This window comes from Macaca mulatta, chromosome 13, assembly GCF_049350105.2.
Source record: "Macaca mulatta isolate MMU2019108-1 chromosome 13, T2T-MMU8v2.0, whole genome shotgun sequence".
Lineage (NCBI taxonomy): Eukaryota > Metazoa > Chordata > Mammalia > Primates > Cercopithecidae > Macaca > Macaca mulatta.
The window spans coordinates 16157565-16170935 of NC_133418.1; the positions used below are offsets into that span (position 1 = coordinate 16157565).

The window sequence follows — 13371 nt, forward strand, 5'->3', positions numbered from 1 at the left end:
TCCTCTTTCCAAGCAGAGAAAGCATGAGGTTTGAGGTAGTGGTTTGGTAACTTTTTGAAAGTCTGTTTGTAGAACTGCACTGCAGAGATTAGGTCAGTCTGAAGTAGATTTGAATGATGTTCAGGCCTTGGGAGCTTTCTACACTGGGTGTACGCCTGTTCTGGATGGTGTAGAAGGAACAGGACTGGGAGGGTTTCTTCCCAGTCATAGAAATGCCTGCAATTATCACTGTTTGTTGTCTCTCAGGAAGCTATTTCGGGAAGGAAGTGTCCATTCCAAGGCTGCTGGTTGGCCTGTCGTCACCCTGGGGGTCTTTGTGTGGGTCACGGGAGCTGTGACTGCTCACGCGTGGAGCTCTATCTCTCTCGCTGCTGCGCCGGTGGACAGCTGATCAGCAACAAAGTGTCTGTCCCAGTGGCCTTTGAGAAGAATTCTTTGCATTATTCTTATACAAGGTCCTTTTTCCTTTCAATGTCAACATCGTGTCTTCTAGCCAAGCGATATGTTCTTGCAGAAACAGGAAGTGTGGCCCAAGTGAGAAATGAGGGAATTGATCCATTACTGCTATCAGTTTTCATATAGTTGAGCCATTGTAATTTATACATAAACATGTTAAATCTGTAGAAGTGAGTCACGGTGCCAGATCCTCACAAATGCCGAATGTCTATGTGGGACCTTATACCAGTATAAGCTGGCGGCTCCTGACAGATGTAGACAGGGACAGAAGTGCCTGTGGATGGGTGTGGGTGTACATGCGTGTACATGCGTGTTGTGTGTTCTGCTTGCCGGCAACGTCCAGCGGCACCCGGTGCCCGGTCTTAGCTTCCAAACACCGTTCTTCACTAGAAGGAGCCCTGGTCCAAGGGCTGGGGAATCAGGTATCAGATCTGGAACCAGTTGAGCAACAAAACAAACCATTTTAACTGTGAATTATAACCTACCAAGCCAGACTCCATGAGTACATATGAACATATATAAATGAATGCTGAAAGATGAAATAATTATTTTTCAGTGAATATGGAAGATCTAATGATTTAGAAGGAATGACAGGAAATCAGTGGATGATAAAACTAGTAGTGAAGAATTCATGGAAAAGAGAATATATATGCACATAAGGTCGTGGTGCCTCCTCCCAAATCTTAATTTCAACGTGAGAAGTAGCGTCTTTGCTTTAAAGGAACTTAAGCACCACCTTCACTGAGTTGCTGATGTTAACATTGTCACACAGGACAGACTTGCGGTGTCCCTGCTAAAATGCATACTCTTGAGTCTAGTCTGGAAGATACATAACTGACCTGTATTCTTTCACATTTCCAATTTCAAGAAACACAAAACCTGAGAAACTTGGATGCTGGACAGGTAAAAATCACATGACAAATCAATTCATGATCCTGGATTGGATCGAAAAAGAGGAAGACAAAGTAAGAAAATTATGGAGACAGTTGACAGCATTTGAAAGTGAACTTTGTATATGACATTTAAATTTCCCGATCTTGAGGAAAATGAATGTGAGAGCATATCCTTGTGTTTAGGAAATACATTGTAACATTTAGGTATGGAGGGACATAGTATCTGAAATTTATTTTCATTTGACTTAGAAAATTCATGGGGGAGGGAGGAAAGCAGTGTGATGTAAGATAGGAGCAGCTGGGCCTAAGTTGAGCCTGGTAAGTTATGTGGGAATTCACTACGCTGGTCTTGCAGATTTTCTGTGTCTTTGAAATTACATTCAAAAAGTTTAAAACGGAGAATATGCAAAACAAAAAGCGATTTGTGCAAGTGAGTGGACTGTCACCTCATTGATCCCTTTAGTTTTTGGCCATGAGCCAAGTCAGTCACACAGTGGTTTATGACCTGGGAATTAGAAATAGTGGCCAGATGACCAGGCTCTATATCTAGTTAGGGAGAGTAGTGTGTACAAAGGCTGACCAAGACCAAGCAGTGCGATGAGCTGCCTGTGGGTGTGATGTTGTGGGTCTGGGTCCTGTCTCAGGTGGCAGCGTCTGGGGGGTTTAAGCCAGAAAGCCACGTCCGATTCCCTTTCAGTGGGATCATTCTCACAGCTTCAGAGAAAACTGCCCCAACCCGTCTTCACTCACGCTGGCCATTTTTGGTGGTGATGGTGTTTTTATTCTGCTAACACCGTTCTCACTGACAGTTTAGGGCCTTTGAGCGGGCTTTTCCCTGTGTCTCAAAGATTCTCATCTTGACAGCCAGTATGGTTCATTCCTGTTGTTCTGATTTTGTGTTAAGAAGGTTCTTCCCTAGCTTCACAGTTTGGAGTTGCCACTGCATCTGTCTCTGCTTTAATTCCCTACCCCATCTATCACCTGTCTCCTCCCTTAAGAAGTGGCCAGCGTGAGATGCCATGAGACTGTCTGCCTGATCACCGCTGCGACCCCAGCCCATAGGGACTTACAGAGAAGGCATTCAGTGAATGTGTGGAATTAATGTAATGGGTTAATAGCCACAAAATGTCTTAATGGTTGTTTTAGTCCAATTCCATGATGCTGATAAAGACATACCCGAAACTGGGAAGAAAAAGATTTAGTTGGCCTTGCAGTTCCGCATGTCTGCGGAGGCCTCAGAATCATGGTGGGAGGCGAAAGGCACTTCTTACATGTCAGCAGCAAGAGAAAACGAGGTAGAAGCAAAAGCGGAAACCCCTGATAAACCATCAGATCTCATGAGACTTATTCACTATCACAAGAATAGCACAGGAAAGATGGGCCCCAGTGATTCATTTACCTCTCCCTAGGTCCCTCCCACAATACATGGGGATTCTGGGATGTAGAATTCAAGTTGAGATTTGGGTGGGGACACAGCCAAACCATATCCATAGCCAACACAGTCCTGGCCCATGGCTGGTGTCGAGCTGAGCTGCGACCGTGGCTGTGTGAGTTTTGGGTGCGAGGCGTGCACACGCCTCTCAGCGGTACAGTGAAAGGATTTGGAGGCTCAAACGTGTGACCTAAAAGAATCTCCAAAGATCAAGGTCCATTCACCCTAAAAAGAAAAATCTCAGCGCAGTTTAGAGCCAGTGTTTGCTTTTGGATATGGATTCTACAGTCATAAAATGAATAAATAAAAGTCTGTAAATAAATTTTAATGTCTTTACTGGAATTGTAAACACTGATTTTCTTTCCTCACCCACCCATCTGTTGGTGAGTATCAGATGGATGAACTGTGCTGCGGGGACAGAGAGGAGGGTGCAGCTTGGCCTCTGGGACCTCAGCTGAGCACTGAGTGAGCTGTCTCCGTTTCAGACATCCACACGGAAGTTGTCCAGGCGGCTCTGGCCAAACCCAAAGAGCAGAAGATGGCCGGTGCCTATGCCTTCCAAACGCAGGTCCCTGGTCGTGCAGACCTCCATGGACGCCTACACCCCTCCAGGTAAGGGACACGCTCCCCGACGCTGCCTCCTGAACATGCTGGGTGCCTCAGAATTGACCACTAGCCCAGTAGTCGAGTTTTTGCCTTCAAAAGTGGGTGCAGGATGGGAGCTCTCCACAGATCCACACCAGCAGCGAATCAATCCAAGCCTGCCCATGTCACGATGACCCAGCAGTGCCTGTGCTACTTGCTAAAACAAGAGCTGGAAAGCTTCAGAGGAAGGTTAGGGATCCTGAGTGTGCTCAACATGTTACCTACAATGTGTAATACTCAGCAAATAATCAATGCATACACAGACAAACAGGAGGTAGAATCTGTGGTCAAGAAAAAGGCAGTAAAAAGTGCGCACACATGCAGGGTGGTCTCTGTCACTCACCACATGAGGCGGCTGAGCACATAAAGTGCGCCCGGTCTGAAGTGGACTTGCTGCGTGAAAGACATGCCAGTTAATATAAAAAACAGAAAATATTGTATTTGTATTTTTTTTTTTTTTTTTGAGACGGAGTTTCGTTCTGTTGCCCAGGCTAGAGTGCAGTGGCGCGATCTCGGCTCACTGCAATCTCCGCCTCCCAGGTTCATGCCGTTCTCCTGCCTCAGCCTCCCAAGTAGCTGCCCTCTGCCACGCCTGGCTAATTTTTTGTATTTTTAGTAGAGACGGGGTTTCACCGTGTTAGCCAGGATGGTCTCGATCTCCTGATCTCGTGATCCACCCGCCTCGGCCTCCCAAAGTGCTGGGATTACAGATGTGAGCCACCTCACCTGGCCTATTTGTATTTCTGATTGAAAGTATAGTATGAGCATTTCAAGTTAAAAATATACTAGTAAAATTAATTGTACCTGTTTATATGAGGCTACAAGGAAGGTTTCAAGTTCTATAACAGGACTCTCATAATTCTGTTGGAAAGTGCCCGTCTAGATGTCTGATACAACAGAAGACCGAGTTTTTAAATCTATAATTATAAATATTTAGGGAATCAAATTACAACGTGTCAAAGAATGAAAATATTTTAATTCTTGAGCCAGAGGAAGGGAAGACACTTTTTACTATAATGGAGTTGGGGAATTTCAGGTTCCATACTTGATAATCTTGAGAATTGTCACTCCCTCCTCACAGGTAAAAAGCTGAGCAAACTGAAAAATCAGCAGTTCTTCTTAAACCTGCACGAGACCTGAGGTCACAGGCAAGCCACTGTCCGTAGATTGGCTGGACAGGTAAAGCAGATGAATCACCATACACTGGAGCACAATGCTCCAAGGAACCCACACTGGGATTGGAAAACCTGAACTGGAATTGACAAATTGCTGCAGTGAGGTGCGGCCACGTCTGAGAGTTAAAACCTCCAGGAGGCCTGTGCATATGGGTCTCATGCTTTTGTGAGTTGTATCATCAGAAGTTCAACCAGGTTCGCGAAGTAAACATCACAGAAAAATCCCTTCATACTTACTACAGGGGAAAGAGAATAGGAATCATTTTTCAATATGCAGGTGCACTCTTCACTAGGTCTACCTTCCAGAGAAGCTAGTTAACTAGAGACTCACCTGGTGGGATTTTATCAGAGCCTTCTGACCTGGGGGAAAGGGAAATACCCAATTCCAACCTCTAGAACTGAAAAGCAAAAAAGAACAGAGTATCCAAGCACTATGGGACTTCCACAGAGGCAGAAAATATGCATAACGGTAATACAAGGGGGAAGAAAGAGGAACAGAAGAAATATTTGTAACAGTAATAGCTGAATTTCCTCAGATTAATGCCAGACACCAAACCATAGATCCAGGGAGCTCAAGAAACACCAAGAAGGATAAATGTAAAAACGAGGACCACAAAAACAAAACAAAAATAAACTCTACTTGGGCATAAAATATTCAAACTATGGTGAATCAAAGATTAAAAAGCAAAGAAACTAGAGTAATCTCCTTCCCTATGGAGGATCAAAGATAAGAATTATATTCAACTTCCCCTCAAAAACCATGAAAGCAAGAAATGGAGTGAAGTATTTAAACTATTGAGAGGAAAAAAATTCCATTAACCTAGAAGTCTATACTCTGTGAAATTATCTTTCAAAAGTGAAGAAAAAGTAAAGACCTTCTCCGGCAAAAATTGCAAAATTTGTTGCCGGTAGACCTGCCGTGCAAAAAATGTTCAAAGTTCTTTAGAGAAAATAGTAGAGGTCAGTAACTCAGCTGTACATAAGGAAAGGAAGAGCACAGTCTGTTTACAGGGGCTCACACCTGTCATCCTAACACTCTGGGAGGCAAAGATGGGAGAACAGCTGGAGGCCGCTTAGTTTAGACCAGCCTGGGCATCGTAGTGAGACTCTGTCTCATTTTAAAAAAAAAAGCCAAACGTAGTGGCCGACACCTATAGTGCCAGCTACTTTTGAGAGGCTGAGACGGGTCACTTCTTGAACCCAGGATCCCGTTCAAGGCTGCGGTGAGTTATAATGATGCTACTCCACTCCAGTCTGGGCAACAGAGCAAGACCTTGTCTGTTTAAAAAAATAAATAGAAAAACAAAAAGCATCAAAGAAGAAATAGTGAAGGTATTAGAAAATCTTTCATTTTTATTAATAGATCTAACATAACAGTTCATTCATAATAGCGACAGTATATTACATGCTTATGTATATGTCATATACACACACTTAAATATAAGTGAAATGAAGGAGAGCAGTGATGCCCAAGGGATGGAGGGATGGGAGAGAGCAATTAGGAATTAGGATTATTTTGTTATTATAGTGTGCTTGCATTATCAAGAAACCAGTGTAGTGTCGTTTGAAAGTGGACTTGGGTTACTTGTAAATTTATATTGCAAATTCCAAGGCAGCCACTTAAAAAAAAAAAAAAAAAGAGTAACTGATATGCTAAAAAAGGAAAGAAAATAAATCATAGAAAATGCCCAATTAAGACCACAAGGAAAAAAAAAAGAGTGAAAGACAAAAACAAAAATCAAGGGCAACAAATAGAAAATAGTAACAAATATGGTAGATGTTAATTCAACTGTATATCATTACTTTCAGTGTCAGTCCAAATGCACCAAACTATATATTGTCTATAAGAAATCCACTTTAGATATAAAGACATACATATAGATCAACAGTAAAGGGATGGAAAAAGATACAAATGTTAACGCTAATTTTTTTGTGTGCAATGGCCTGATCTCATCTCACTGCAACCTCTGCCTCCTAGGTTCAAGTGATTCTCCCTCAGCCTCCTGAGTAGCTGGGATTACAGGCATTTGTCATCATGCCTGGGTAATTGGGGTTTTTTTTTTCCTATTTTTGTACAGATGGGATTTCACCATGTTGGCCAGGCCGGTGTTGAACTCCTGACCTCAGGTGATCATCCCGCCTTGGCCTCCTAAAGTGCTGAGATTACAGGCATGAGCCACCGCACCTGGCCAACACTCATTTTGGATAATGGAAGTGGTGATATTAATTTCAGACAGAGTCGGCTTTACATCAAGGAAAGTTACCAGAGATGACTATTATGAAATAAAGGGATCAATTCTCCAAGAAGATATAACAATCCTGAAATGTATTTTTGCTAACAAAGCATCAGAATGCCAAAACAAAAACTGATACACTTCCAGGAGAAGTAATTAACCCACTATTATAGTTGGAGACGTTAACACCCCTTTATCAGAAATGGACCAATTCGGTAGCCAGAAAATCAGTAAGGACAAAATTGAAATCGGCATCCTCAGTCAACTGTATATAACTGACGTTTATAGACTATTTCCTCCAACAACAACAGAATACACAACATTCACCAAGACAATACCATGTTGTGGTCCATAAAACACACCTTAACAAATTTAAAAAAATAGGAATCAAACAAGTATGTTCTCAACCACAGTAAAGTAGAAATCAATAGATGACAAGAAAATATATTAGGATATTAAAAAATACACTTATACATAATACATTGCTCAAGGAAGAAATCTGAAGATTTCTTCGAATTTTTGAAGTAAATGAAAACGAAAACTTGTTAAAAATTTGTGAGCTGCAATGACAGTAATGTTTTTAGGGAAATTTATAGATTTTAAATGCATACGTTAAAAAAAACAAGATCTAAAATCAATCAGCTTCCACCTTCGAAAACTAGAAAAAGAACATCCAATTAAATTCTGAGCAGGAGACAAATAATGAAAGAGCAGAAATCAATACATTGAAAACAGAATATCAGTAGAGAAAAATCAATGAAACCAAAAGCTGGTTCTTTGAGAGAAAATCTGTAAGCCTCTAACAAGAAAAAAAAAAAAAATACAGCAGATAAATTACCAATATCAGAAATGAAATAAGGGACATAACTACAGATCCCATGGACATTAAAAGGATAATAAAAATTATGAACAACTCTATGGCCACAAATTTGATAACGTGGATGAAATGAACCAATTTCTTTAAAGACAGAATCTGCCAAAATTTGAACAGGAAGAAACGATCTGTACAGGCCTTTATCTGTTAAATTGAATCAGTGGTTAATAACCTTTCAAAACAGGAAGTGCCAGGCCCAGATGGGTTCACTGGTGAATTCTACCAAATATCTAAGAAGAAATTATACCAATTATCTACAATCTCTTTCAGAACATAGAAGCTGAGGAATGCTTCTTAACTCATTCTATAGAGCCAGCATCATTTTAATATCAAATACCATTTTAATAACAAAATATTACAAGAAAACTACAGAACATCTCTCATGAACATAGATGCAGTAATCTTCAATAAAATATTAGCAAATTAAATCTAACAAAAATTGTGCACTAAAACCACATGGAATGTCACATATCCAAAGCTGGTTTAACATTGAAAAGCCAATTAACGTAATTCATCACATTAATGGGTCAAAGACTAACAGATGCCTCATCTAAGAAGATATAGAGATGGCAAATCGACGTATGAAATCATGCTTCACATCATGTGTCATAGAGAAATGCAGATTAAAGCAACAGTAAGATATCACTACGCCAGAATCCAGAACACTATCAACACCAAAGCCTGTGAAGACGTGGAGCTGTGGGAATTGTCTCTCAATCATTGCTGGTCTTAATGCAAAATAGAACGGCCTTTAGGAAGACAGATCGGTGGTTTCTTACAAAACTAAATATACTCTCACCATATGATAAAGCAATTAGATTCCTTGGCATTTGCTCAAAGCAGTTGAAAACTTATGTCTACACACAAAGCCTGCACGTAGATATTTAGAGCAGCCTTATTCATAGTTGCCAAAACTTGGAAGCAACCAAAATGCCCCTCAGTAGGTGAATGTATAAGTGAGCTGTGGTACATCCAGACAATGGGATATTATTTGAGGCTGAAAATAAATGAGCTATCCATAAAAAGACACGGAGGAAACTTAAAGGGCATATTGCTAAGTGAAAGAAGCAATCTGAAAAGGTTGTATGATTCCAGCTTTACAACATCCTGGAAAAGGCAAGACTATGGAGACTGTAAGAAGATCAGTGGTTGCCAGGGGGAGGCAGGGATGAATAGGCAGAGCAGGAGAATTTTTAATATCATGTGATCTCTGTATGATACTGTAATGGTGGATACATATTATGCATTTGTCCAGACCCATATATTGTACAACACGAAGAATGAACCCTGATGTGAATGATGGAGTTGGAGTGGTAATGATGTTTCGCCATAGAAGTATCAGTTGTGACAAATGTACCAGTCTGGTAGGCAATGTCGATGATAGGAGATGGTGTACATATATAGGGTATACATGAGACATCACTGTAAAGCTGGAAAATATGACACTGAGATGAAATGGCGCTGATGGGCTTAACAGGTTGGAGAAGGAAGATGAAAAGGAATTAACCAAAGTGAAGCCCAGAGAAACAAAATGAAAGAAAAGCCAACAGAACCTCAAGCTCCTGTGATACGTCAATATACTTGTAATACAAGAAGGAAAAGAGAGAGAAGAGCAGGAACCTTTGAAAAAAGGAGTCCAAATTTTCTCAGATTGATGTCAAACCACCTGTGTCCGGCCCTGAGAAGTTCAGTGAATTCCAAGCAGAACAAGTATAACAAGAATCACATCCACGTTCATGATAGCCAAAGTACTGAAATCCCAAGATGAAGAGGAGATCCCGAAAGGACTCAGAAGAAAAAGACACGTGACACACCAGAGAAGCATTTGAACAACGCGTGACTTCTGTGAAGACACAGTGGAGACCAGAAGACCATGGAAAGACATTTTTTAAAGCACTAAAAGCAGGAGAAAGGCCTGTCAACTCATATCCAGGGAAAATCTCCTTTATAAACGGGTGAAACAACACATTCCCAAACATGAAAGCTGAGAGAATGTGTTATCAGCAGAACTACACTATAAACGTGCTAAAGAATGTACTTGGCTGATTGCAAACGATATCAGATGAAAGGTTAGCTCTATGAAAAAGAACCCTAGAAATCATAACAGTGCGCTCTACATTTTGTAGAATATAAAATCATAGAATATTTTACTCTATGATTTTATGGCTTTTGTTTTTTAATCTTACAATTTTATGATATAAAATCATAAATTGTACATGCTTCTCTATGCCTCCTTTACCTGTTTTGAAGTCCTTGCTGTACCATGCATCGGTAGTTTATTCCTTAATATTTATTCATATTCTATTTGATAGATATGATACATCCTGTTTATTCATTTACCAGTTGGTTATTCATTGTTTCCAGTATTCAGCTGCTGTCGACATTTAGCTACATATCTTTGTGTATGCATATAATTTCCTTTATCTGAAGTGGATGCCAAGTAGCATGATTGAGTCTTATTGTAAGTTTAGGTTTAGCTTTTTAAAAACTGCCAAATTATTTACAAAATAACTGCACCATTTCACACTTCCACCAGCAGCATATGCGCATCCCAGTTTCTCCACATCATCACCACCGATAGTTATTGTTGATGTTTTGATTTTTACCATTCTAACTGATGTGAAATGGTATATCATTGTGTATTTACTTTGCAACAATGAATGATGCTAAGCATTTTTAATGTGCTTATTAGCTTTTAATGTGCTAATTCCTATCCATAGCCATTTGTATATATTGGTAAAATGTTCAGGTTTTTTGCTCACGTTTTAAATGGGTTGGTTGTCGTCTTATGGGTTATAGGTGCCTTATACAATCTGAATATAAGACTTTTACAGATGTAACGTTTCTCAGTGAAAGAACAAACTATTATGTAGCAGACAGAACAAAGCCTTTCCCCCAAGATACCCAGGTCCTATTCCACGGAACTTATGAACCTGTTGCCTGAAGTGGCAAAAGGGATTTTGCAGCTGATTAATTTAAGATCTTGAGATGGGACCATTATCCTGGTTTAAGTCGGTAGACCCACTGTAATCAAGAAGGTTCTGACAAGAGAAAAGAACTGAAGACTGGAGTGATGCCCTTTAAAGATGAAGAGGGGCCAGGAGTCAGGGACACAGGTGGCCTCTAGAAGTTGGGAAAGGTAAAGAAATGGATTTTCCTTTGACGCCTCCAGAAGGAACGTAGTTCTGCTGACACTTAGATTTTACACTTCTGACTTCTCCATCAGTAGGATAATAGATTCGTGTCTTGTTATAAGCCCCTAAGATCAAGGTAATTTGTTACATTAGCTATAGGGAGATAATCATCTTTTAAAACTTTAGTTTTCTATTTTAATGAAGTCCATTTTACTAATTTTTATGGATTGTGTTATTGGAAGTTTTAGAAGTCTCATGGTCTTACTGTTCTTTCCTTTAGGTCTGTGATCCATTTGGAGTTAATTTTTGTGTGTGCAGTAGGGATCTAAGTGGGATTTTTATTTGTTTTGGTTTGGTTTGGGGGATTTTTTTTCCCACGCTTTTTCTTTTTGGTGTGTGGGTACCCAGTTGCCCCTGCAACATTTGTTGAAAAAACAAACTACCTTTCTCTTACTGAATTGTCTTGAGACCTTTGTCAAAAATAAATTAACCATAAATATAAGGCTTTATTTCTGAGTTTAATTCTGTTCCTTTGATGTACGTGTCTATTTTTGTGCTAATACCACTGCCTTGATAACCATGACTTTATGTTAAGTTTTGCAATCAGATAGTGAAGTCCTCCAACTTTGTTTTCCTTTTTCAAAATGATTTTGGCTATTGTAGGTCCTTTGTATTTCCAGATAAAATTGAGAATAAGTTTTCCATTTCACACACAGCCTTCTGGGATTTTATTAGGCAGTGCCTTGAATTAATGGAACAGTTTGGGAAGAATTGTCTTGATAATGCTGAGTTTTCCAATTCACGATCATGAATCTGCCTCCATTTATTTAGTTTCCATTTATTTGGATCTTTAATTTCTCTCAGTAATGTTTTATAGTTGTCATTGTGCACCTTTTTGTTAGAAGTTCAGCTGAGTATTTCATGCTTTTGATGCTATTGTGAATGGAACGATTTTCTTAATTTTATTTTCAGGTTGTTTATTGCTAGTGTATGTATATCTTTATCTTCTGTGACCTCATCAAACTTTGTTTTAGTAATGCAAACATTTTTGGTGTATTTCTTGCCATTTTCTACATCTCAAGGTCTTGTCATCTATGAATAAAGACACTTTTATTCCTTTCTAATCGGAATGTCTTTACTACTAAATTTGTTAAATTGTTTCTCCAGCTAGAACCTACCAGATAATGTTGAATAATAGTGGCAAGAGGGGACATCTTTGTCTTGTTCGCCATCTTAGGGAACATGTATTCTATTGTTTACCATTGAATACAACGTTAGCTGTGGCTTTTCACGAATGTACTTTAACAGGTTGAGGAAATTGCCTTCTATTCCTGGTTTGTTGAGTTTCATTCTCTTGAATTTGTCAGTACTTTTCTATGTCTCTTAAGGCCAACTTGCGGTTCTACTCCGTAATTCTATATTGTGTATGACATTAATTCACTTTTGAATGTTAAATCAACTTGACTTCCTGTCCCCATGCTGTGTAATTCTAGTCATCACTGGTCATGCTGCTTGCATTTCATATGCTGCTTGCTTGGTTTGCTGCTATTCTGTCGAGTGTCTATATCACATTATTCTGCAGGTTTCTTGGAAAAGGTAGGTGGGAGTGAGGAATTGAAAGATTGGAAAGGGTTGTGAGAAGACGTTCTGGGGAGATGGTTGTGCGCCATATGGACACCTGGTTGTGTACCTTTCTCAAAAGTCTCAAGGCTGTGTCAGTTTTACTTTTACTTTGATATAAATTGTGTAAGTTTTCTTAAAAGGCAGGGTGGGCCAGGCGCAGTGGCTCACGCCTGTAATCCCAGCGGTTTGGGAGGCCGAGGCAGGCGGGTCACGAGGTCAGGAGATTGAGATCAGCCTGGCCAACATGGTGAAACCCTGTTTCTGCTACAAATACAAAAATGAGCCAGGCATGGTGGCACGTGCCTGTAATCTCAGTTACTTGGGAGGCTGAGGCAGGAGAATCGCTTGAGCCTGGGAGTGAGAGGTTACTGTGAGCTGAGATCATGCCACTGCACTCCACCCTGGGCAACAGAGCAAGATTCTGTCTCAAAAGAAAAAAAAGCAAGGTGATAGAGAATTTTCAGGCTCCTAATATCATTGCTTGTCTAACAAGTAAACTTTAAAAAATAATTCCCAGACAGCATAAGTCATGTGACAGTGGTAATAAGTGTGAATATTGTTTGCTATTAGTGTCTTTTAAGAAGCAAACCTGTGTTTTAAGCTTATTTGCTGTGACTCCTCCTCTCACCCAATGATCTGGAGCTGCTCACGTGAGCCAGCACCTCCCATCACTCACCTGTAAGTAGGATTCTGAGTGTCATTCTTAGGTTGAAGTTTAACAAATACACCAGCAATTTATTCCCAAAAACCTTGGTACTGCATGAAAAGTTATTAAATGAAAAATGTTCTCCTGAATTAGAGTGAAAAAATGGATGTATTTTATCATAATCCAAGATACTCAATTTGTAGATAGAAAAATCAATAATGAGAATGTATAAGAGACGAATTCTGTAAAAGTGAGTAGA

At 39.9% G+C, this 13371-nt stretch overlaps 1 long non-coding RNA gene across 1 annotated transcript; it reads left to right on the forward strand.

Moving 5' to 3' along the window:
• The first annotated feature begins 2061 nt into the window (after positions 1 to 2061).
• LOC114675833 (uncharacterized) lies at positions 2062 to 6293 on the forward strand. Its single transcript, XR_003726682.2, has 2 exons — positions 2062 to 3393; positions 4508 to 6293. It is a non-coding gene; the product is annotated as an uncharacterized LOC114675833 (long non-coding RNA).
• The last annotated feature ends 7078 nt before the right edge of the window (positions 6294 to 13371 follow it).